Below are 26,113 nucleotides of genomic sequence, written 5' to 3'. Positions count from 1 at the left end.
TTTTTTGGTGGTAGGAGAGAGGGGAGGAGAATGTGATAGCTGATAAAGGCAACACATTCCTTGGAGTCGGTTATAAAGGAGCAGGCATGGAAAGGGAACTTCTCTGTTGAATGGGGTGGCTGTCCCCTGTATCTCTGAGCAGGTCTCCCTCTACTCCTGCAGAGAAGAGGATGGGGATGCATGTCCCCATGGGAAATTCAGGAAAATGACTACAGACAGTAGTCTGTAGCCAAGGGATGGTTGACAGAGCAATTAGAAGCTTACAGGACAATGCAAATCAGTGGTCAACATGGGCTTAAGAGAGAACATAGAGAATTTCCCAGAAACAAGAATTTTAGCTATCAGCGTCAGCCATCTTCACAGTGGCTTGGGTCAAGCTGTGTTATGGTACAGCTATTGACTGACCCTGCAGATTTGGTCCCCTGGGCCTGCAACTCAGGTCAGGGCTGTGTAGTTACTCATCAGACCTAACAGATTCCGGGAATATCAACAATAAGAGTAGCAGCAGCAGTAGCAGCAACAGGTAACCCAATTATTACACATGTATCAGCATTATGTCAAACCCTTGACATAGCTCCTTTACTTATCACAATAATTTTAAGGGGTAGTTTTATGCACCCCATTTTCAGAAGAGGAAACTGAGTCTGGAATCATGTATCTATTTTCTTGGTCACTTGGTTAGTAAATGGCAAAGCAAGATTTCAACTCAATTTTTTTTTTGGCTCCTAAGCTTCTACTTATCAGCAACTCCTGACCTATAATACAGAGGCAGACCTGCAGTACCACCCAGTTGGGCTTTGGATCTCTATTGCTTCATCTCCTTCTCAAGCTTCCTACCTTTAGGGATACCTCAGACATCCATGCTAGAAGCCATGGCCAACCTCTCTAAATTCTGGAATGAGAACTGTTAATATTTCTAAGTCCCTATGATTTTTCTGTGTGAATTAAAGAGAGAAATGCTCCTAAATATCTAAGGTCATTTGCCCAAAGGCACAAAATAAAGGAAGAGAAGAGTTGGGTTGGATGGGTCTATCTGGGGAGTTGCTCTTTGCCTTGTTTGTATCCCACAAGCTCGAGTTTCATCCTCAGGTCTGGAACTGATCTCAAAACTGCATCCTGGTCTTTTGATAATATGTCCACCTTTCAGAAAGAAAGTATGGCTAGAGTCCAGAGGGCAGCAGGACCATACAGAGATAATACAATTCAACTTTTCCTAAATTATCTGACTCTCCAGATATACTAATAATAATAACAACAACAATCATAAAAACACCCTTGCTATGTTTTTTATGCCCCCCTTCAGCATAATAATGCATAGTTTTACAAGATGAAGGTGCAAGAACTAATAAAATATATGGTTTAATTAACTAAACTTATGCTGTAGTCCACATTAGAAGGCCATGATTTAGCATGCCCTCTCATCCTCAGGACAGAATAATGCAAACAACATAATTAAAAGTTGATGAGAAGTATATTTATTGGGCACACAGAAAGAAGAGACACTTAGATTTATGATAGGTAAAGTAAACCTTTAGTTTACAATATAATTAATATTTTAAAAAGCGTACCGTGCATATACTGCAGTTGAAGAGTCCGCTTCTGCAGAAGGATAATTTCTTTGGAGCTGATCTTGGCCCTGTTTAATAGTAAATTATGTTCCCGAGCATATACAAATGTAACATGATCTATTATGATCTAGAGATGATGCTCATTGAGATGTCTGTGGCTGTGATAGATCATGGCTGTGCATCTCTGAAGACATGGAAGATGGCTGAAGGGCCAATTATTTATCTGTGGCATGAATTCCATGGCTATTAGTCACACACGCGGTGACGCAAAATGAGGGTATGCCACTACATTTTAATCAATCCCCGCTCCTGAAAACCCCTTGTTAGCACAGAGCCGAGGACATCAGGAGTTTGCAGGGGAAGAGGAGAGCTTTAGCAAAGCAAGAGGGTTGGGTGAGAGGAATGGGCTCAGAGCCACAGGAAGCGTCTAAATAAGCCCCAGGGGTTGGTTGTGAGGACCTGCCAGCGTTCACAGTCCTGGGTCATGAGTTTAATTCCAAGTGGTGCTGGTGAGTTACCCATGTGATAGGCCTAATCTTCATATCAACTGTGAAGATCAGGAAGCTGAGGCCCTGAGAAATCAACCTGCCAGTAATGGCAAAGCCAGGGTTCACCCAGCCAGGTTGTATAACTCATTCTGCTCCACCCTGGGCTTCCATGAAGAACTTGGAGAGAGCTGAGTAATACTTATCTGTAATTCAGTCCATACTTCTTCCTAGAGTCCAGAAGCTTAAGGGTCCTCCTCCTACACAGATTCCTTCTGTGTAGGAAGGAATTTCCTTCCTCACACATACCCTCAGATTGCCTCTATGGGAGGCAAATATCTCTCACCATTGACCCGTTTTCCTTCTGTACGTTTTTCCAGAGGCCAGTAATCCTAAACTCTAAATAGTCCCCAGGAACCTCATCCCCAAGGTTAATCCAAATAGGGTCATACACTCAGTTGCTTCAATCATGTCCAATTCTTTGTGACCCACCAGGCTTGTCTGTCCATGGTATTCTCCAGGCAAGAACACTGGAGTTGGTTGCCATGCTCTCCTCCCAACCCAGGATTTAAACCCGTGTCTTCTGCATTGCAGATGCATTCTTTACCCACTGAGCCATCTGGATCATGCTTGTTGCCATTTAATAGATGTATTTTTCCTTTTAAAATGTCCTGATGTGCAACTAAATAAGTGAATTTCCTTCTTTCTTCTTCCCTCTTTTCTTCTCTTTTTTTTTTCCCTCTTCCCACCTTCCTTTACATGTTTTTAGACCTGGGGATTGGGTTTAACAAATATACCTGTATTTTCTTTTCACTTAAATGGAAATACTCTGTACTTGGGGTGGGGGAAGATGACTTTTCTGTATATCCTTGTACTATCCATTCTGTCTAAAATCCCCAGGTTGGCTGGTCTACTTCACTCTGGGGGCTGTAAGCAATGTGGATGCAGTGTCAGAGAAGTAGTCTTTAGGTGGTCCACTCTGCTTGTCCCATCACCTGGACCATTCCTATAAGGAGCCACTGAAAGGAACACCCACCTAGTTTCCCTATCTAATCTCCATGCTTAATGGGTTCAGTTCAGTTCAGTTCAGAGGCTCAGTCGTGTCCGACTCTTTGCGACCCCATGAATCACAGCACGCCAGGCCTCCCTGTCCATCACCAACTCCTGGAGTTCACTCAAACTCATGTCCATCGAGTTGGTGATGCCATCCAGCCATCTCATTCTCTGTCATCCCCGTCTCCTCCCGCCCCCAATCCCTCCCAGCATCAGAGTCTTTTCCAGTGAGTCAACTCATCGCATGAGGTGGCCAAAGTATTGGAGTTTCAGTTTCAGCATCAGTCCCTCCAATGAACACCCAGGATGGAATCACAATGGGCATCTTACAGAGAATGGGCAAATGATGTTCAGACACGTGGAAGAACTCCTAGGAGACAGGAGTGCCTGGACTTTGGATCCTGTAGCTTCAGTTACATCCTAGTCTGGACCCTCTCAACCAAGGATCATAACTCTAGACTAGGAGAAGTCCAGTCCAGTATGGGCCATACCTCTTATTCCAACTGTACTTCACACTCAAAATAGAAATTAGCATGGCTTCCTTAGTCTCAGGAGGGACCAATATCTGGATTGATCTTGAGAGGGAATTCACTGGGGCCTGAGTGACACCAAGTCCCAAAAGGGGGCACTATGTCCTGGACATGAACTTTGAAATCCTGTCTTGGGTGGTCTGGATAGGAGTCCATCCAGCTTTCAAATCTGGATTTTTTTTTCTTTTCTTCTTCTTTTTTTTTTTTTTTATGAGGTTTCAGTGCAACTAAATGAAACATTTACCTACAATACAATCCTACTGTTGAAAACCCTCTCAGGGAAGAGGCATGCAAAGGAAACATACAAAATAAATTAAGTACAAAGTAGATAAAGAACATAATATGAGTTCTTCTTCATTATCTGGTTCATTACACTTTTTAGTGCTTATTAAAATCGTTGCTAAATGATTTAATTTTGTTTTGAAAAAAGTGGATGAGAAGGGAATAAGAGATTAAGAAGATAAAGTGCTGAGGTTTCCATTTTGGAACTGGTTTCAGAATAAGGATACGATGAGGAAATTAATTTGTAAGCCTCTCTGGGGGAGCAGTCAACACCAGGCATCACAACACACACAATTTGCCTTATTTTTTGCCTAATTGGTGTGGCCTTCTCTGGGGAGAACTCAGCCTAAGCCAAGTAAGGGGATAAATCACCTTTAGTGTGGCCCTTCTGGGTCATGGATAATTTTTCTGACAGCCATGTCAGATCAGGATGCTAATGTATCAGCTGGCGCCACTGTACCCTAGCACAGAGAGGGTAATTTTCTTCCTTTTAGCACAAATACACAAGAGCACACATCATGAGGTGGTTTAGTGAAAGTCCTCAATCCTGACTTACACACACCAATGTGGGTTAGTGGAAGTCCTCAGTTCTGACTTAGGAAAGAAGAGCTCTGAGAGAACCTAGGTTGTTCTAGCTCAGGACAGAGAGTAACCTTTGCTTCTAGAACCACTTTTCTACTCCCTTCAAGAGGGCTTCTATCATGGACTTAGTATCTTCTAGTTCCAGCTGCTCTGAGATGCCTGCTAGGTTTGTGATTCTGAAATGGTCTCAGGTTTTCATGACAAGTAGCATCGAAACATGTTGTCTTCACCAGGTGAAATATTTGGAGCTTAACCTATGCCTTCAGAACACCATACCTGAACCCACATGAATAATACCAACAATGTTGAGTTTTGAGATAGAAAAGTATTTCAGGAAAGGGGAGACTTTACATGCTCTTCAAAATGTAGCAGGTAGACCTCAGAGCACCCATATAAGTCTGCTAACTGCAGTAGCCCTGGCTTGGCTACAGATGCTAGAAGACTCAAGCTTGGTCTCATGAAGACTTTGTCCAGATGTAGACCCCCTCTGGCCTCTAGTTCCAGTCCTGGGATAATCAAGTGTTAATGTGCAATTCTAGGCAAGGACATAGACAGGCCCTTGACCTCCAGGCCTCAACCTACTTTTCAATCTCAATTTCACTGGGACCACTCTTTTGTCCTAAGTAACAATCACAGTAAATTGCTTGGCATTCCCTGAGTGTACTTTCATTCTTCCAAACTTCCACTGCCTGAGGCAGAGAGAATTTCTTCTCCCTTTGTGTGTGCTAATTTATCACAGCACCATCCCAAAGAGTAAGCCCCCTTATTCAAGTGATATCCTTTCTTGAAGGCAGGGACCATAGTCTTATGTATTATTACATGGATATAATAGACATCAAGGGCTTGGAACATAGTGTGTGTGTGTGTGTGTGTGTGTGTTCAGTCACTCAGTCGTGTCTGACTCTTTTTGGCCCCATGGACTATAGCCTGCCAGGTTCCTCTCTCCATGGAATTTTCCAGGCAAGAACACTGGAATAGGTTACCTTTTCCTACTTCAAGGGATCTTCCCAGCTCAGGAATCGAACCGGAGTCTCTTGTGTCTCCCGCATTGGCAGGTGGGTTCATTACCACTAGTGCCATCTGGCATATGGTAGATGCCATAAACGCTGAGTCAATTGATTATGACATGAGAAAATCTTACCTCAAAGGAATGTAGAGGAGATAGAGTAAACCAATGGTCAAGACAAAGTAAAAGGTGTCAAGCATCTTAGAAGGGGCACAGGCCTTAAAGGTTGTGGCAGTTTAGAGGAGAAAAGATCTGAGAAGAGCTATGTTACCCTGAGGGCCTCCCTTGGCTTCAAGCACGTACAATGCTGAGATGCTCTCACCTTAGGGGCATGGCGTGCATCAGAATGGTGCTATGGGCAGATTGGTGAGTCCTGCAGAAGGGCTCATAAATGAAGTCCTGGGGTATAAATCATTTGATTTTTGAGTTCTAAAAGTTGACTTCTGCTTTCTTTCCCAATCCTGCCTCTCCAACAACATTAGTCTGTCCTATAATATCAAACTATTTCCCAGCTCAGTCCATGCCCAATAAGATCAATAGGAGCCCAGCCATGGGTCAAAGGGCCTCCCATCAGACAACCATGAGTGCTGAGACTGACTATGTCCCCTAACAGAGAAAAGAGTAGTCACTTTGGTGACTCGGATGGTGGAGAGCACCGAGTCAGCCTGGTTGAGGGCTTGGGAGGTCCTTGACAGTGGGAACTTAACATCATCCCCTGGAGAACATCCATCCCACGTTCACTGATGGGCCATGTAAAGTACAGGGAATTGACCATGTCCTCTGCTAGGGACAAACTGTGCGACTACTCTCATCTTTTCTGTTGCCCAGAGACTTCCACCCACTGCTCAGTGGGAACAACATCATTAATCAGAGAGATGAAGAGAGGGAGCTGGCACTGATGATCGGCAGAGCCAAAGGAAGGGCTGGCCTGGGCAGGCGCCAGGGATGAGCCAAACAGAATCTCTCCTTTATCCTGAAGCTTCCCCTCCCAGGAGCCTTTGGTCTCTATTACTAAATCCTCTGCAAACTGCAGTGAGGGCAAAAAACAAGGCTCTGCCTTTCATAATGGATTTGGACTTAAATGAGGATTGTTCCTAGGTAACTCACCCTGCCTTACTTTCTCCCACCTGCTTTCTAACAAAGTCAAGCAGAGAGCAAACACAGTTGGGCTTTCAAAGCCTGAGATTTAAAACAGAAAAATCCTCCCTCATGTGGTGCCTATAACTTACAAATAGGTACTCTGTATTTATACAACATATTAAAACTCAAAACCTACAGTAATGCAACATTAAAGTCAAGAAATGCAAAAGTGAAGGGTTTATGGCATTGTTAGCTTGTCCACATTGTGCATTCTGCATAATGAACCTTACCTTGAAATTCAAGCCATATACTATGAGATGGAGTTCACCCCGCCAGGAAAACCTTAAACCTCTTGCATTTTGTGAATTTCATTACTCCAAATTGCAATATTAATAACCGAAATGTGAAGCCAAGAAAATGCTAATTTTCTGCTTTTCCTTTCACTTTTTTCTTTCATCTGTTTTCCCCTCTAATTAAAAAAATGGGGACGGTAAGGAAATAAAAAGAAAGGGAGGGCAAAAAGACAACGATAAGAGAACCTACAACACAAATTCACAATTTAATGGAAAGGGAAACTGAGGCCCAGAGGGTGATGCCCACTGTTACTCAGTGTGGAGGGGACTGCACAGGACATTTCCCACTGAACACTCAGGGCTCTCTGGCTGCATTTCTCTGCCGATTCGCTGTTGAGGCCCCAAATCCAAATGGGGAAACAGATCCAACAGCTAGTAAAGGAAAGGCCAAGGCAAATATGAGCAACTAGCACTACTTCTCTTTCATTTACACTATCTGGGTTATTATCACTTAGCATAATTCTGATGAGGGGTACAGAAAGACTTCAAATTACTGGCATTCAGAGAAGACTCATGTTTCAGACAATAAAAGGAAAGCATTCTCTCTTTGATTATACAATTCCCAAGGAGAAGAACACTTAACTCACAAAGTAGCCAACGTGGACAGCCCCAGGGCCACACATTATGCTCAGTAATATCCTTTTCAAGCCAATGAGCTGGCGCTCTTGTAGGGATGGCTGCTCCGCATTTCTCATGGAGAAAAAAACATGGGCTCTGAGATGGAAAGTCCTGGCTTCCTCTCTAGCAGCCTGTTGTCTAGGCAGGCTGGGGTCATAAGGCAAAGAGAAGGGGTCAGTGTGGCCTCGAGACAGGCTTCTCAGTGAATCCAGGGTCAGGGGTGCCCACAGAGTCAGCAGAAAATGATAAAGGGGGATTTTTATTCCAAGAAATTTGAACATAGACCATGCTTTTGTGTGTTTCTTGGTCAGAATGCATGTGAAGGCAATGATAAATTGGCAAATGTTGGCTCCACTGAAAGAAAGAGAAGAGCAAATGAAGCCCCAGGAAGAGGTCCCCTCGGTGTCAAGCATCAGTTTCTAGAACTTCCCCATCCAAATGAACTGAGGGTTTCCCTACAGGGGTAATGTTTCATGGAGACTTTACCATTTCACATGTAAAGACCTAGGGGTCAGGTTAGGGTTTTGTCAAATTGTTTGGAATCACAGTGAATCATTCTGGACTGGGAGGCTGGAGGCCCTTCTGCCTGGGACCTCCTTCTACAAAGGTGTTTATGAGGAAGGGTAACAACTTGGGGGCAACGGTTCAGCTTCTACTCCTGCCCATGGGGCAAGGAAAACCAACTGCTATAACTGAGATGCACGGAGGGGAAGAGAGGAATGTCACCAAGAGGGTTTTGCTTAGTTAGAGGGCTCCTTTATAAATGGCCCTGAAACCTAGTGGGTAAAGTGAAAATGGATTTAATGAGGCAGAAGATGGGGAAAGAGGAAAGACCCAAGGGTGGCAGATCAAAGTCAAGAACTGATGTCCATCAAACAGAAGACAGGAGGAAAAGGGACTTTTTCTTATCCCATCAATCCTGCTCTGAGTGGTTTACCCTTCCTGGGTCAGTTTATTGAATCCAAAAGGTGCTTACCCCAGCCACTAGCAGCCTGCTCTCTCTCCTCCCACCCCTCTCCTCCAGTCCCTGCTGCTCTCCTCCTAACAGATGGTAGCACACATGAGCATTTTTTCTTGCTTCTGATGCTAAGCATGATTTACAGGTTTGAGTTATTATTTATCATTATTCATTTTCTGTCAGCAGTGCATTGAAGGTTAATAGAAATGCCAGCATGCTCACTGATTTACTTAGTAAAATATTTGTTCCAAGGTTTAGGTCATATGATTGGTGTCTGAGTGAGTTTCAGGTTTATGCATTATGAAAAGCAAGATGACTTGACCTTCAGCCACCAACACTAGCACCATATATTACTTTAGTGAGTGACCTTCAGAGACCTGAGATGCAGTAGATGTATTCAACACATGTTAGCCTCCTCCATATTGCTGGCACTGTATACATACCAGCTGAGTTTATGCAATGTAAGCTGAGCCCTGGAGCTCATCTAATGAATGGGAGGCAGATGAGATGTAAACTCAGGCTAAACCAGATCCTCTTCTTAAGATAATAAACTGGCTTTGCAGCCCAGCTGCACTGAGGCTGTATGTACACAGGGGGACTAATCATTTTACATTGCCTCCTGGGCTTCTTGCAGCTTAGCAGAGAGAAGGAGGTGGACAAAAGGACAATTCTGTAGGAAATTGGTCTTGAATAAGCAATTAGCTAGGGCCCCAAGGAGACAGCAGGCTTGGAGAGACCTGCCACGCTGGTGTCATTGTGATCTCGTTGTAGAACAGAGGGGACAGAGGAGGCAGTAGCAAAGAAGGGCAGGGGCATGAGCATGGGTCTACAGACCTTAGGGCCAGGTTGGCAGAAGAGATCTAAACAGCATTCCAGGGATACAGAAACAAAAACCATATCAAAAGCAAACAGTGGATGATTATTTCTGAAGGGCCAGTTCTAATCATTACTGTAGAGGTCATGTGCTACTGTAGTGGGTTCAACATGTGGACCCAGATTTAGGATGCGTGACTTTGACTCCCAGCTCCACTGGGAAAATTGGCTTCACCTCTTTAAGCCCAGCTTTCCTATTTTTAAATGAGGATAATAAGTGTACTTTCCTCTTGACAGGGTCAATTAAGGTAATATATGTAATATGCCTAACTCAGTCTGCTATGCTCACCAAATATTTGTCATTGTTGTAAATTCTGTGAGGAGATGGTGAAGAGATGGCTGAGAACATCTGACAGATCTTTATGCTTTAGAAAGAACTTGAAATGGAAGTTAAAAAGGAAAAAAGGAGTACAGAGGTTGGTAGAGAGAACAGGGTCCTGGAAGAACAGAAAGCCTGCTGGGTTCCAGAAACACGTAACAATCCTGATGCTAGAAATGAAAGTCAGAATGTTTAAGAGCTTAATTTGTTTTCTGTTTCCAAACTGGGTTTCCCTCCTAAAGTTCAAAGAAGCTATCCATGTCCCTTTATCAAAAGTTCACTAAATATTAACTTTCATATCCAAAGAAATTTCTCTAGGACTTTAGAATGGCCTTGAACATGGTTATAAAATCCACTGATCAGCTGACACTTTCCAAGGAGTCTTCCCAATCACTCTACTCTGTCCTTTTCATTCCTTGTTCTTGACACTGTCCACTGTCATTTGGACTCCCCACTTTACAGGTAACACGTTCATCTAAATTCAGTCATCTGTCTTTACGTGACTGGCCTATGTCAATTCTTCATGCCAATGGGAGGGGGGCAGGCATTTTGTTCCTTAAAATATTGCCTTCACTGTCTTCAAAGGTAGCTGGAATACCCCTGAGCCCCATCCATTTCTCCTGAAAGTGGCTTGGACTCTCTTTCCTGAATGTTGTGTTACAAAGCCAATAGCCCATATTGGATGGATCAGAAAAGATGACTTAACATCCAATGGAAATCCCCTTTCAGAGAAAGCAAACATTGGAAATGAATGCAGAAATTCTCCTTAAATCAACCCAAAGGAAAAAGTGATACTGTATTTGGAATAAAAAAAAAAAAAGATCCTTCACTGGGAATACTGCAGTGAACTAGAGAGTCAATTCACAAATAATGGCAGACTGCCCATTGGTCATTCATTCATCCATTAATTCCAGATGTAATGTTTTCTGGGCGGGTGGAGAGGAGGAGTTCCTAAACTCAAGGCATTCACTCAGTCTAGCAGCCAAACTTCTCAAGGTCAAGGCCATGATACTGGGACTTATACTGATCATTAATAATGGAATCACAAAATCTAACCATTAGACAAGACAGAGAATGAGATGGCTGGATGGCATCACCGACTCGATGGACATGAGTTTGAGTGAACTCCGGGAGTTGGTGATGGACAGGGAGGCCTGGCGTGCTGTGATTCATGGGGTCACGAAGAGTCGGACACGACTGAGCGACTGAACTGAAGAGGCCACTGAATTTGATCTTTTCCCTTTGACAGTGAGAATTTAGAAGCCCTGATTTGTCTACCTGTGATTGACAGTGGCAGAAACAGGCCTGGAACAGAGATCTCCTGGCTCCTAAGAGTACTCCTCACCTCTCTCCATATTTGCTTCTGTACCAAAAATCCCTTCTCCAGAACCAGCCCTATCAAGGAGCTGATGATTGGGCTCCAGCTGCCAGACTATAGGCCCACTATCAGGAGAGCTACGTTTCTTCCCCTTGAACAAGGGTTAAAATGCCAAGGAACCCACAGTATGTCAGAAATCTTGATGGCTAAATATTGCAATGTAATAACAAAGGCAACCTTTGGAGGAATAAAGAAACAAAGCAATTTAAATCTCATTTAAATAATTTTCTCTTCTTTCTCCTATAGTCACCCTTGACTGTTCAGTGAAATCCATCTGAATTCTGAGGGCATGTTCATCCTCCCACAAATGGGGCTGAATGCTGGAAATGTCCTTTCATTTAATTTCCAGTACCAGCTAAATTATCTATTGCCACAATTTGTGATTGATTTAGTTTTTATTGCTCTTGGCTGCAACAATCTATAAGGACCCAGCTGATTTTCCCTTTTTGGGTTTTAGGCTTTATTGCTGTCATTTTAATGACAGATATTAAACACAGGGAATTTGCATCTATATTTTCTACCGTAGGCTGAGCTGTATTCTGTATTTGAATGTGAAATGATAATTTAGATGTGGTTCTTCCAAAATCTTTTCCTGAATGATCCATGCTAACATGCCAGGAATCTGTGACATTTCTGAAGAATATATGTATTTTCAGACTAAGTTCACTCCCATATATATAGTAAATATCTAATAAATATTTGATGAATGAACTAATATTAACCCTATGGCATGTGAATTTCTCCATGTCTGCCATTCATTCTCATTTTCAAATACTAACTGAACATCTATTGTGTGCAAAGAAGTTATATTAGGTGTAATTCAAAGAAGTTTGGGATCTTACTTTCTATGAACTTACAGTTTATTGATAAAAATCAGACAAAGACATAAAAATCAATATTATGAAATATGAAATGGTAACAAATGCAATGGCAAATTTCCTAAAGGTATAAAGGATGAGATATTCCTATGAGTTGAATAAGGAAAGAGAAAAGAAGTAAGAAAGATAATGTAAGTTAAAAAAAGGAACCATTTGATACTGTGTTAGGCCTTTTTCAGCTATAAGAGACAGAAATCCAGTTCAAGTCAATCTATAAGCTCACATGACTGGCTTTAGACACTTCTGGGTTAAGGACTCTTATGTCATAAGAAGTCTAAAATGTTTGCTCCCTGCAAGACAGGAGGAGTGAACATTCTGTACTTCCCTGAATCTATGCTCCTTTTATTAGAGCTTCCAACTAAATGCATCTTCTTTACTCTTCAAACTTGGACACAGGTTTTTTTCAGTGTAAGAAATACAAAATTTCTAAGTTTGGTTTTTAAGATGTCTCTTTAGTCTTGAATGTATGTTTTCAAATCAGGTTGAAATCCAAGAGCAGGAGCACAGTCAGGTCAAATGAGAAGTGACAGATAGACTGTATGAAAGCCTAGAATTCAACTCTGCATTCTGTTTATCAACGGTCGGCTCAAAAGAAGGCTGTCTCTCTTTATTACCATGCATACATTCTTCAGATGGATTACTCAATAATACCCTAGCTCCTGTTCTTGAGTGCTGCTTGTGTTGATATTTTCATTGGTTAATAAACTCAAGTGTCACTTGAGGGTGTCCATTCAGAGAGGTAGTTCCATTAGAAGAAAAGGAAATATATTTATGATGGACTATTATGAGATTATTTATGGGTGGTGATGGTAAGAAGGGGTTAGTTATCATCTAAAAAAAAATAACCCCACAGAAGTGAACCTTTCCCTAGTCAAGAAGCACAGAAAATTTATGTAGGTAATAGTCACATTAAGTAATATTTATATTTAACATATTTATATGTATAAGTATTATATCTTAGGTGATACAAAAAGATAACTTTTCAAAATGTTTTTGTTGATATTTTTCTTGTACAAAGACTTGGATGATGACAACAAAGGCATGCTTATCAACTCTATAGATGACACATAGCTTTGTTGAAGGACTCTATATTCAAAGAGATATCTACAATGCCTTTTCTATTAGCCTTCAGAATTAGGAATATATATGGCATACAATGTAGTTTTAAGTCAGCCACCAGCTGTTTAAGATTACAGAAAGACTACCAGGTAGAGGCACTTGAATCATTTCTGATAAGAAAAGAGCTTGGTCATTGGAGAGAATGAAATCTAACCTGAAATTTCAGAGGTTGGGTTTTTTTGTTTATTTTTTTCTTAGAAAACTTGGTTTTCCTCATTTTTGAAAAAGAAGCTCTCTGAGCATCTGAAATTTTAAAGGGCTCTAGTTAAAGCCATTCATTCATTCATTCAACAAATATTTACTGAGTTCCATTCATTGAGTTCTACTCACTATTCCAAGAGGCAGAAATATATCCATAGACACAAATGGTCAAGTTTCCTATGCTTCTCAGTCTTAAAATCAAGAGGAAGGAAGAACTGACAACTTTGGAACATACCCAGAGGGACAAACTTTTATTAGCAGGAGAATTAAGAAGGGACAGACTTGGATGATGAGAAAAATGAGAGAGATACTGGCTGGGGGTGGGGGCAGAAGTGGGCTCTGAGTACTTTCTGAATTACACAGAAAATAAAACAACAAGAGTTTACTGAATATCTAATAAACAGGAGTTTGCTGCTGCTGCTGCTAAGTCACTTCAGTCGTGTCCAACTCTGTGTGACCCCATAGACGGCAGCCCACCAGGCTCCCCTGTCCCTGGGATTCTCCAGGCAAGAACACCGGAGTGGGTTGCCATTTCCTTCTCCAATGTGTGAAAGTGAAAAGTGAAAGTGAAGTTGCTCAGTCATGTCCGACCTTTAGGAAATGTCTAATACTCTACAGTATCTTTGACCCTGGGCTAGAGTTTTCCACCCACTTCTATGCTTCTTTGGGAACATCACAGCCAGCATCTCCACAAAACCTGTTTCCCAATCCACAGAGTGACATTGGCAACAGGGGTGTTGAGAGGTCATCTGTCCCCCGGAAGTCCCTTGGGAGGAAGAAGAGTGCAACATAGAATTCAGATGCCTCAAGTGAATCCAGAATTCAATGTGAGGACCTAAGGACTATCCTCCAGTTCAAAGAATAAGAAAATCAATAACCACAGATTACTGTGTGCCTGGTGCTTTGTGCATATTTTACAGTGATTTCAAAAGGGACTTTCAAGTCAGAAAATGAGTTGGGATTTTAGCTACAATCATTTTTATCTGTGACTTGAGTAAGAGTGTAAATCATAGTATCTTCTACTAGTATTATTATCACTAAGACTTTACAAATATTAATTTTGCTTTTACTCTCATGATTAGCTTGTTGGATGTTATGTAACCCACCCTAAAACCTTATGAAGCAGGTATTACTCTACCCATTATACCAAGAAGAGAACACAAGAAATAAATGAAAAGGAAAGAAACAGCAAGACTAAGAACTATTGGCTAATTTGTCCAACAATGTTGAACAAGAAAGCATCAGGTTTATTATTTATACTCAAGTTTATTTGATTCAAAAACCTATGTGCTTGTCCAATAACCCATAATACCTACAAGGTAAATAAGAATTCAGCTTCTTTAAGGCCAAGGAAAAAAAGGAAGAAGAATGGATGCCCAAGACACCAAACAGCAGAAAAAAACTCTTAGTAAGGCAAGGAAGACCACAGGGAACACAGCTTCGGGACCATATTAGACAAAATCCAGAGAGACCACCCTAGTTCTGAAAGCTACTCATAGGTCATACTCTCTCGTTGGCTTAACCACAAATCTTGCCTTGACCTTCCCTGTGCAAGCAAACTCTTGCTTGGTACAGATGGGTGCTGAACCATCTGCTCAGTTCCTGTGGAGATACTTATCTTCAGTGGGACCAAACTGTCCAAGAGAGCTACAATATGTGATCCTTCTACAAGTGACTTTCACAAGTCATTAAAAGATTCTGGAAATTCTGATTTTTATGCTTCCAAAACACTCTTAAGGGCTAACTCTTATATCTAAAAATAGCTAAAATAAACTTACTTGGCTTATTTTTAATTTGGAAAGTACAGCTAATTGAGCAGGACCCATCTCCAGTTCAGCTTGCTAGCATCTGTTGCTGCTGATCTCCCAGAAGGGTTGCACTGCTGCCAGCATCAGGACAAGGAACACAGAGTCAGACATCCTAAAGAGGCAAGAGCCACATAGAGAAAGCTCCTCAGGGTACCATGAATAATAGCAACAAGAAAATACTTCATATTTATGTACATTTGACACCAGATCCTCACAAACTCCTTGTGAGATGGGCCAGGTGTCTGACATGAGAAGGGGAATATGCAAAGGATTTAGTGTCTAATAGGCAGGTGTTTCACTTGGGATGGTTCATTTATTCTTCCCACAGCACTGGTGAGTGGAGGCAAGCTATTTTCTCCCATTGATAAGTTAGGAAATTCAAGTTCAGTGAGTTGAAGTAATTTGTCCAGAGTGATACAGTTAGCACACAGTCACCTAAATCAAGGCTTACAGGTCTTTCCACAGATCCACAGTGCCTTTTCCTCCAGATCACATACCTCCATGACCCTATTCCCAACAACCTACTTCAGGGGATACAGGTCCTGAGCCCTCACCAGAGAGAAGGCCAACGTTCTGATATACCATGAAGGCCTCCATGGTCAGGAGTATGTTTTAAAATAGAGACCATGTTGAGAAGTTCTCATCCAAAAAGCTGGAGTCTTGTCTCAGCCTGAAGAAAGGCCTCCCCTACATCTGTAGGGTCAATGAGGGCCCAGATGTGACATAAGATTCACACCACTTCATCACCAGCCAAACATTTCTCCTATTCTTGCATCCAGAGAGTATCTAGGGTTCCTCACTTAACTACTGCCATCTCTCCCAAGCATAGGAAACTTGACTTGATTGAGCCTTCTTTCTTCTTGGGAAAATCAAGCTCAAACACAGTTCCCTACTTTGGGCAAATGAACTTCTGCAACCATAAATCATTTCATCAAATTCTTCCTATCATTTTATTAAACTCTGCATGCACAATGTTGTAAATATATGGCTATTTTTTTTTTTATCCTTACAACAGTCCAATGGGCTAGATAGTTATATTTTGTTATTTTATAAAGGGGAAAACTGCAGATCAGAGTCACCAAGGGTCCTATAATAGGAAAGTGGCCAGGCTGGGATTCAAACACGGGTCCTGGCTTCTACAGTATCACACTAAAAGCAGACTGGTATCCTTCAGAAGCAGAAGCAGGCTGGTAACCCCTACTGTGGTTTCAGCTGGACCCAAGGGAGTACTGAATTTGGGGAGGGTGGCATTTCTTCTGTTTCCACTTGGGATGGAGAGTGAGAAGCATCCCTGCAGCTTGAGCCCATGGAGAGGTGGTTTGGTTTTACAGAACTATTGTTGGAAGTCTCCTACCTTCCTCTTGCCTGTCATTTGCCAAAGAGCCAGGAAATATATACCTAATGTCATTGCCATGGAACCACCCAGGTGAAGGGGAAAGTCTACCAATATCCCACCTGAAGTGAAAGACAAGAGGTGCTCTCTGGATGGTAGCACTTATGACATATAACTCTCCCTCCATCATCCAAACCTAGGATACGGCATTGTGTATCCAGGGGCAAGGATTATGAGGGTAGGATATGAGCCACATAACCTCAGCCAGACCCTCTCCCAAGTGGTCAGCAGAATCCCTTCCATACCAACTGCTGAACACCGGGTGTCCCAACTCCCCCAAATGCAAAGACCCTTTGTTCTCTTGAAAATGTGTCTTTGTTGGTGAGGTTGCTATTGTTGTGGTCTTAGGAGGGAGGAAAATGCCAACATCGCCAGTTTTTAATATGGTAAATGTCAGTGTTTATGCCTGTGCGGGCTGGCCTAATTATCCCGTGTCCTCTAAAATCTTGTGCTGTAATTACCACTCACCGCAGTGACACCTCCTGCTAAAGGGAGAGCCGTCAGCTGCAGGAGCTCAAAGCCAGAGCACACTCAGCAAACTGCCAGCGACACCAGCAGCTGTTTCTGGTTTCGAAGCTGTGGGAGCTTCATAAGCCATTTTCTCTGGTCCCTCAGGAGCAAATGCCACCATGGTTGAAAAGTTGGAAATGTTTGTCAGGCCAGGAACAAAGCTGTGAATGAATACTACAGTAATTTGCTTTCCCACAATCCCCTCCTTTCTATAAACCAGCCAGAGAAGCAACTGATGGGGCTAGAGCAAAAAAAAAAAGACCATTAGCACCAGTGGTATCTGGTATGTCGTTGCGATTATGGCTATAATAGCCTTTGTGTTATCTACATATGTGCTATAACACACAGAGCACGAGACGAGGAGTCGAGACAGCTCAAGAGAATAGCTTTTAAGCAAAATGCTATGCTAAAGAGACTGATCGTCCATCTTAAAAAAAAAAAAATACCCATTAGCACACATGGGCAGTATTGAATTGCGCTTGCAGTGTAGAGGGAATAGTTTGGCCTGGCTTCTGTGCTTGCAACTACACAGAAGGAGGAGGGGAAGAAGAAGAAGAGGAGAAGGGGAAAAGAAATCAATAAATTCAGTGTAAGCAAAGTCACAGCAACCTTTAAAATAATAAGACAAATCCATTTATTTCACAAATGTCTTCATTTCCAAATGCCATTGTTTGGGGCACTCGGCTGTCATTGTCCATGACATTTTCGAAAACTTGGCTCTTAATCATTTAGGTGTAGCTGGAGTTCTCCAGCAACAGCCAAGTTAAAAGATTATACATTCACCCCACTGCTCTGGCAGGGAAGATCGACTTTAACAGCCTTGTCCTGTGGGGTGAAGGAGGGAGGCTGGTGGTGGGGGAAGGGGCTGGGAGAAAGACAAGGCTTAAACATGGACAGAAAAAGCTCAGCTGTATTGCTATATACAATGAAAAGTAATTACAGAGAAAAATGAAAGCTGTTTCTTGCTGTTAGCAGGAAGAATAAGAGAATCCTGTACCTTTTTAAAGCTCCGAGTCCATTTTGATGTAATTGGTTCTGGAATTATTTATGACATTAATTGCCGCGCTATCGACTGCCTGTCAGTGGCTCTGGCAGTTAGTCCATCTTTCTTAGCAGAGACAGCCTGCTCAGCCCAAACTAGACTGACAAGCTAATTATACCCATCTTCCCCTTCAGTGACAAATGCTGCTCATCGGAAACCTTTCTAGAAATAAGCTCTCATTCTTTCCCCCTTTTCCTGAGCCAGACATAACGGATATCTCAAGGTGCAGATCGCAGCTAAAACTCAGCTCACAGGGCTATTAGCTCTGAACATCTCACTTGAGCCAAAAAACCTAAGCATCTTATGTTATCAAACTGTATGTCATTCCCTGATGCTAGTTTTCAGGGATGAGCAGGGGCCTGGCCTGTCAGTCAGAGCAGGGCAGAGAGAACCAAGCCGACTGAATTAGCCAAGCTCTTCTTAACCATCAACTCAGGTGATGATACAGAAGCTGGGGGAATGTCTTTTGTGCTTTGTACAGCTGCTATGGGGGTCACTTGGGGGATACTCAAAGGCAAGGTGGCTCATTTCCCTGGCCACCTCTTATCCAAAAGCTCTTTTGTGTTTAATTGTGTGAACTACCCTTGTGTTTAAAGTTTTTCCTGCATGCAATTTTAGTAAACTGTTTTGGAGGCATGACACCTTATTCCATCTCCATCAGGCGTTGCTTTGAAAAGCAGGCACCCTGGTGTGCGACACATGTGGAGGAGGCACAAGCAGTGATGGGATTCTCTTGCTTTAGGAGCATGCCTGCTAATTTGGAAGATACGGCACGCACATACACAGGCATGGAGAGTCTTTTCTCCAAGCATTAGGTACACACAAAAAGTCACATATTTATAAGAACGATGGAAGGTGTTACAAAGTGCAACTCCCCTTTGGAAATACCACTGCGTTTATTTTCTGCCACAGGGACTTTTGCTCTGTTTTGTGCTGTCCAAAATAAGGGGACAGAATGAATTCTCCTTTTAAAAGATAAAGGCACTTCAGAAAAGAAAGGCTCATCTGTGCTTTGCTACCCAGTCAGGAGGAAAGTCAGGAGGCTAGAGTTCAAGGCCCTCCACTTCAGTCCTGGGCAAGACTTAAGCCCTCAAAATCCAAATCTGCTACATAACCCCAACCTGCCTCCGACAAAGTTTGGTGGGAAGAATTGAGAACTGTTATAAAAAAACTGAATAAAGAAGAACTCTGTCCTATAGATACAAAGAAGAGTAATGAGAACAAGGGTGAAATAAGTTTTAGAGCTGGAAAGTCACTGGACACGGCTTATTTCAAGAAAGATCTTAGAAGGCCTTTGAGACTGTGGAATTCCTAGGGCAATTTTAGGTACATTGGGATCCTTCCCTTAATTTGCTGTTGTCTTTATTCACAGCTGAAAAGGCTGCTTATGGAAGCCAATTCAATAAGGCAGGGGGAGGGGACACTGTAGTGAATTTCAATTGTATGGACTCAGTTACACTGGAACATTTCCCAGAATTCCTTCCCCTTCACAGATTCAAGCTAATGTGGGCCACACAAGACATTCTGTCTGAGATTGAGAAGAGGGCAGTGGAGGTGCGAATGTGTTCCTTTCCTCTTGGGAGGTCAGTGGAGGCAGTTCATCCATTGTCACTTATCTGTTGGCTCCTCTGAGTGGTCTGGGACAGAAGTCAGGCTCAGAGCATCTCAGACTCCTGCTAGGTCTTCTACTTCAGCTTTCCTAATGCCTGGAAGAAGGGCCAGCTTGACAAATGGGGCTAACTTCTCCACCACTCCTCAAAGCTGGAGGTCTGTCGGAGGTAAGAGACCAACACGGGCTCCCAGCTGTCCTCCTTAGTTCCAGTTCAGTCTGTAGGTTCCAGTCTGTCCTTGATTTCCGCAAGTCAAATCTATCTTTCCTGGCTGTCTGCCATGGACTTTATACCCCAACACCTGTATGATATGCATACTAGTATTAATATAATTGATATATATATAAACACCAGGAACATCCCTGGAGCTCATATGGCAAAGAATCTGCTTGCAATGCAGGAGACCTGGGTTCAATCCCTGGGTTGGGAAGATCCTTTGGAGAAGGGAATGGCAACCCACTCCAGTATTCTTGCCTGGAGAATCCCATGAACAGAGGAGCCTGGTGGGCTTCAGTCCATGGGCTCGCAAAGAGCTGGACATGACTGAGCGACTAAGCACATTATATACCAGCATTACTATTATTATTAAACTTCAGGATTACTCACTGTCCAGCTGGTACAGATGGGGGGCAGGCGGGTGGGTGGGTGGTAATCTAATCCTTATTGGGTAACAGTAGAGGACTTCTTTGATAGAAGGTCATTGAGAATGAGTCCCAAAGGATGAGAAGGAGCCAGCCAGACAAAAAGTAGGAGAAAGCATAGCCTACATAGGGGCAAAACAAGGCCCAGAGAATGTATCTTAGAAGAAGTGGGATTTGAAGTGGGTCTTAAAGAATGGGACGACAGAGAATGAGATGGCTGGCTGGCATCACCGACTCGATGGACATGAGTTTGAGTGAACTCCGGGAGTTGGTGATGGACAGGGAGGCCTGACGCGCTGTGATTCATGGGGTCGCCAAGAGTCGGATACCACTGAGCGACTGAACTGAACTGAAAGAATGGTTGAGGTTTCAGTGGACACAGAAATCAGGCCTATCAAGGGCCCTTCTACTTGTTTGCTGACTTTAGGAAAAGTCTTTTCATCACCAGGCCTCAATTTCCTCTTCCATGAAATAAAGATGTTTAAATGAATGATCACTATGGAGGAATTATGTTGCTAGGCTTGACTCTGCTCAAAAAAAGGGACACATTAGAATCAAAAGCCACTGGCTATTAACTATGGTCACACACACGCATCCCATAAGAATCAGAGGAAAAGTGTGAGTTTCCATGGCTGTTACAGGCACTGCCCATTCATTGAATGGACCAAGATGTAAAGGCCTGACTAGATGAGGGGGTGTCAGTTTGGCCTGCCCAGGAGCAGGTCTGATAAATGTGTCAGCATTTTGGGGGAGGAACTTGAGATTCTTATTTTCAGTGAATGATTTCAGTGGGTCAGAGAAAAGGGGTTTCCCATTGTGAAGTCCCTTCCCTATGAGGAAGAAGGGGATAATTGAATAGCTAAACTGTGGACACTTTACACTATATATATATTTTTTCTCCTGGTAAACTCTTTGGAAAAACCCACATAAATTTAACATGAAGCTTTTAAAATTGGCTCCTTTAAACCACTCTCTGCCTATAAATTGTGTGGTGCTGAGGGCAGCTTTCTTGGGCCATTCTTTTCACTGAGTGTGCAGAGCTGTTGAAATAGGTGGAGCAGGGGAAGATTATTATACAAGTTCCCACCTCATCCTCAAGCAGCTGAGGGTTCATTTTTGTGCCTCTTCCTCAAAATTGCCTAAAAAGGAGAAAGTAGGGACGGGGGAGCCTGGTGGGCTTCTGTCTATGGGGTCACACAGAGTCGGACATGACTGAAGTGACTTAGCAGCAGCAGCAGCAGCAGGGACTTCTCTGAGGGCCTTCTGATAAACCAGTGAGCTCCACAAGGGCAGAAGAGCCCAGCGTGTCCCTGCCCCATGGTACAGAGCCCAGCCCAAGGTGGGCATCCAGGCACCGTCAGTTGATGAGAAAAGTTAACTTCAGGTCAAGGTTTGGTTTGATCTGATCTGCCTACTGTGGAAATTGAAGAATGGCAAGGAGACTGGGGAGGCATTTAAGGAAAGTCGGACACGACTGAAGTGACTTAGCAGCAGCAGCAGCAGCAGTAGTGTCCTGACACTTAGCAGAAACAAACCAAAAAAAGGAAACTTTCTGTTAAGCTGTAGGGGAGGGCTGCCTTCATCAAGGTGACCTTGACCCAGGTCTTATTTTCTAATCTGAGTTCTGCAGGTAAACACTATTCTCCTAGTGGGAAAAATGTCCTTTAAAAAAAAGTAAATTCAGGAAATTAACTTGGCAGACAGTCTTTCAAACCTGTAGTGTAGACTTTTGAATAAACATCTCATGGGATGATGGGATGGCTTCAACTCAGGCCCGATGAACACAGAAATCATCTAGTGATTAATATACTATAATATACTATAGATATACTGTCTATATATATATATATGCTATATTATAGTTAGTAAGCAGATCACAGAATTCAGAATCCTCTTACATACACTATCCCATTTAAAATCACACAGCTACCACTAAGCTCCTATAAGGGCAGGGACCAGGCACCTTTTGAATCTCATTGTAGTCTCTCAGTTTGATAAATATTTGTTAATAGATATTTGTTGAGCAACCCAGTGACAGCAAATAGAATGCGGAGGTTTAGAAATGTCACATCACTTCTCCAATGGCAAACAGTTCCTGAATGGAAGAGCACTTACATTTTGGCACAGGGAGCTCACAATGTTTTCCAGTGTGCTCATATCTCAGCCTTTTGCCATACCTACGTGGCAGGTAGATTCACTTTCAGCTTCACTAACTCAGATAGTGCTCAAGTTGAAGAGCAGAGAAAATTTCAGATCATAAAGAAAATAAAGAAAAAAAACCCCAACAACCTAATGTAGATTGCTTGTTAGAAATTAGCTCACAAATCCAAAAGAAAATCGACCCTCATTATAGCTTTGTTTCATATGATGGCTTCTCATCTTGGATGAATAGGTATTTTAAAGTCAATGAGTATTTTTTTTTTAAGTTCACTAAAAATGCTCAAGTAATATTTCTCTTTTTAAATTCCTTGGGATTTTCTGTACAAGTATTCTTTGACCACAATTTAGCCATCACACAGATGATAGGCGTATGTCTTTCATCTTTAAGGGTAACATTATTCAGCACTCTATCCATGACTTCTGGAAATTATCCTGTAGGTGTTTCTAAAAACCTCTGTAATCCTGTACCTGACTGCTCACCAGTTTTTGGGATAGCAAGGTACGTGGAACACTTACATCCAGCCAAGATCAGGAAGGCTACATTGTTGACTCCAGCGGACGCTCTGTATTCAGTGGTGCCTTCTCTTTTTAATTTCTGAATTTAAGGCTGCAGTAAGAAAGAAGAGAAAGATGGGCACCCCCTTTCCTGTGGGTCGACAGGCTCCCATCAGCTTGCCCAGTGCTCACAACGTTATCTTCTGGCAGGACAGGCTGTGGAAGGGGTGGGCTGCTCCCTCCTCACCCTGTCCTTTTAGGTTTCCAACATTTTTGAGACACATGTAGAATTTTTTTCTGGTGAATGCCACAGGAGATCTAATAGAAGATGCATTTGTTTTTGACTCCTAATTAATCAAGATAACATCTCTCTCAACCATTAGACAGTAAAATCAATCCCTCGGGCGGCTGCTCCGCCAGTTAGACTTCTACACCCATAGCAATTATTGGCAAATCAGTGATGTATTTAGGCATGTTGTACTCTATCATTTTATAATATTTGATCAGTGTGACTATGCTGAGAATGTGGAGAGGGGGCGATTGCTGCCTGTGGAACCAGTAATGGGATTGCTGCTGCATCCCCACCCCTGTCCACTCTCTCCCACACCCAAAACTGTGGTGGACGCCTCATTTCCCAGACTCCGGCTGGCATCAGACCACTCACTCACCCTGAGGGATGCCAAAATCCTAGGATGTGAGGAAAGTAGGAGAAGCATGGACCCTGGATAAAGAGGGGGGTGGCCACAGCCATAGCAGTGTGGGTGCATCGGGAGAGGCCCTGGATATCCTGAGACCCTGAGCTCCCGCTTAGGGATGGAAGGAGTGGGAGAAGGAGGAGGGAAGTGAGGTCCCTCTCTAGGAACATCATGAAGAGATGTCTAAGATCTAGGTGAGAATCAACTTCTGGGGGATTTGCTGTAGGATTCACATAGGAGGCACATGCCCTAGTCTTAGGAAACATTCTTCCAGCAAAATACACCAAGTCAAGAGCACTGTGGTAGTGGGGAACTTTCTCTTTGAGGCAACCTGTACGGCAAGGTTGTATATTGTCATCCTGCTTATTTAACTTATATGCAGAGTACATCATAAGGAACGCTGGGCAGGAAGAAGCACAAGCTGGAATCAAGATTGCTGGGAGAAATATCAATAACCTCAGATATGCAGATGACACCACCCTTATGGCAGAAAGTGAAGAGGAACTAAAAAGCCTCTTGACGAAAGTGAAAGAGGAGAGTGAAAAAGTTGGCTTGAAGCTCAACATTCAGAAAACTAAGGTCATAGCCTCTGGTCCCATCACTTCATGGGAAGTAGATGGGGAAACAGTGGAAACAGCGTCAGACTTTATTTTGGGGGGCTCCAAAATCACTGTGGATGCTGATTGCAGCCATGAAATTAAAAGACGCTTACTCCTTGGAAGGAAAGTTATGACCAACCTAGACAGCATATTAAAATGCAGAGACATTACTTTGCCAACCAAGGTCCATCTAGTCAAAGCTATGGTTTTTCCCGTGGTCATGTATGGATGTGAGAGTTGGACTGTGAAGAAAGCTGATCGCTGAAGAATTGATGCTTTTGAACTGTGGTGCTGGAGAAGACTCTTGAGAGTCCCTTGGACTGCAAGGAGATCCAACCAGTCCATTCCGTGCTGTGATTCATGGGGTCGCAGAGTCAGACACGACTGAGTGACTGAACTGAACTGAACTGATTACCTCCTCCTGACCCAAAGCCAGGGTATCAAATGTATGACACACCTTCCAGCAACTGGCAAGGCACCCAGGGAACAGTGTGGCAGACCAGAAAGCCTACAAGACAGGTGACTGTCCCATGCTTCCTACACAGCTGTGTCAGGTCACTCAAGTCCTGCCTTACCACTGCTCTTGACTAGGATGATTTAAGTCTCAATCATCCAAGTTTTCATCAAATTTGTAAGTATCCTGTGAGCAAGACTCTTGAAGGAATGATGAATGTTGGGTCACCTGGGATCTGAAGACCTTACTAAGGCGAGAAAGGGGCTGCCCACAGGAACCTGCTGGGGCACCAAGGCACAATGGAACTGGTGCTAACCTTTAGGCAGGCAGACCCTTCTGACTTGTCCTCTTCCAGAAAGCATTCTCTGATCTCCTCAGGCTTCGCCCTGACACCTTGGCTGCACTTGCAACCCCTTCTCACTACATGTCACATGGAGAGTCCTCTGTCCTGTTTTCCCTCAGTGATTATCAGCCCCGTGGTTCTCACTCCTTTACGTGTCTCCAGGGACACGTGCAAACTTGGTTCAAAGCAGAATTCTGTCAAGGGTAGCTTTGGTGTGGAAATGGAGCTCTCAGCTGTAAGGCTAAGACACCACACGTGAGCCTGAGAGCAAAAAGGCTAGGGGTTCTGGATCAGTTCCATTTTCTGGGGTACCTGCTGAGAGGAGAGCCCCAGTTCTATAGCTCTATTTTAGGCAAGATGGTAGAAATAGTAACAACAGTAAAAATAAAAAGATCTATCATTCTTATGAAATAAGTGTGTGGCATCACCCACATCCTTCTGAGATTGGACTTAACACCCTATCATACTGATGAAGAAACTGATTCTGAAACGTCAAGTAATACAGCCAAGGTCATATAGCATTTGAACTTAAGCAGGTCTGATTTCAACGCCCGTGCTTCTGCCACTGTGCTGTGTGGACCCCGGACAGAACTCTTCGGTGCTATTTCTGCAGTTTGCTCTGTTGTTTAGTTGCTAAGTCATATCTGACTCTTTGCTGCTCCACAGACTATAGCCAGCCAGGCTCCTCTATCTATGGGACTTCCCAGGCAAAAATACTGGAGTGAGTTGCCATTTCCTTCTCCACGGAAATCTTCCTGACTCAGGGATTGAACCTGCATCTTCTGCACTGCAGATGGATTCTCTATCACTGAGCTACCAGGAAAGCCCTTTCTGCAGTTTACATCAAGCCATTTTGATTTTTTCCTTGACAGTCAGTTTCTTTCCCAGACCTTGTGATGTTCACAGCCTGTGTTGCTCTCATTAGAAAGGTACGCTTAGAAATTCAACATGTACAGAAAAGTAAATCTTTAGGACTGCTATCATTTTGGGCACCTGTTCTGACACCAAGGTGGCTATTCTGTGAATCACAGACACTGCCCTGAAGAATTAGGAGCACAAACCTCTACAACCCATGCTGTG

The sequence above is a fragment of the Moschus berezovskii genome, chromosome 12, assembly GCF_049115385.1.
Source record: "Moschus berezovskii isolate FMDL1 chromosome 12, NW_MosBer_1.0, whole genome shotgun sequence".
Lineage (NCBI taxonomy): Eukaryota > Metazoa > Chordata > Mammalia > Artiodactyla > Moschidae > Moschus > Moschus berezovskii.
This window is presented reverse-complemented; position numbering follows the sequence as displayed.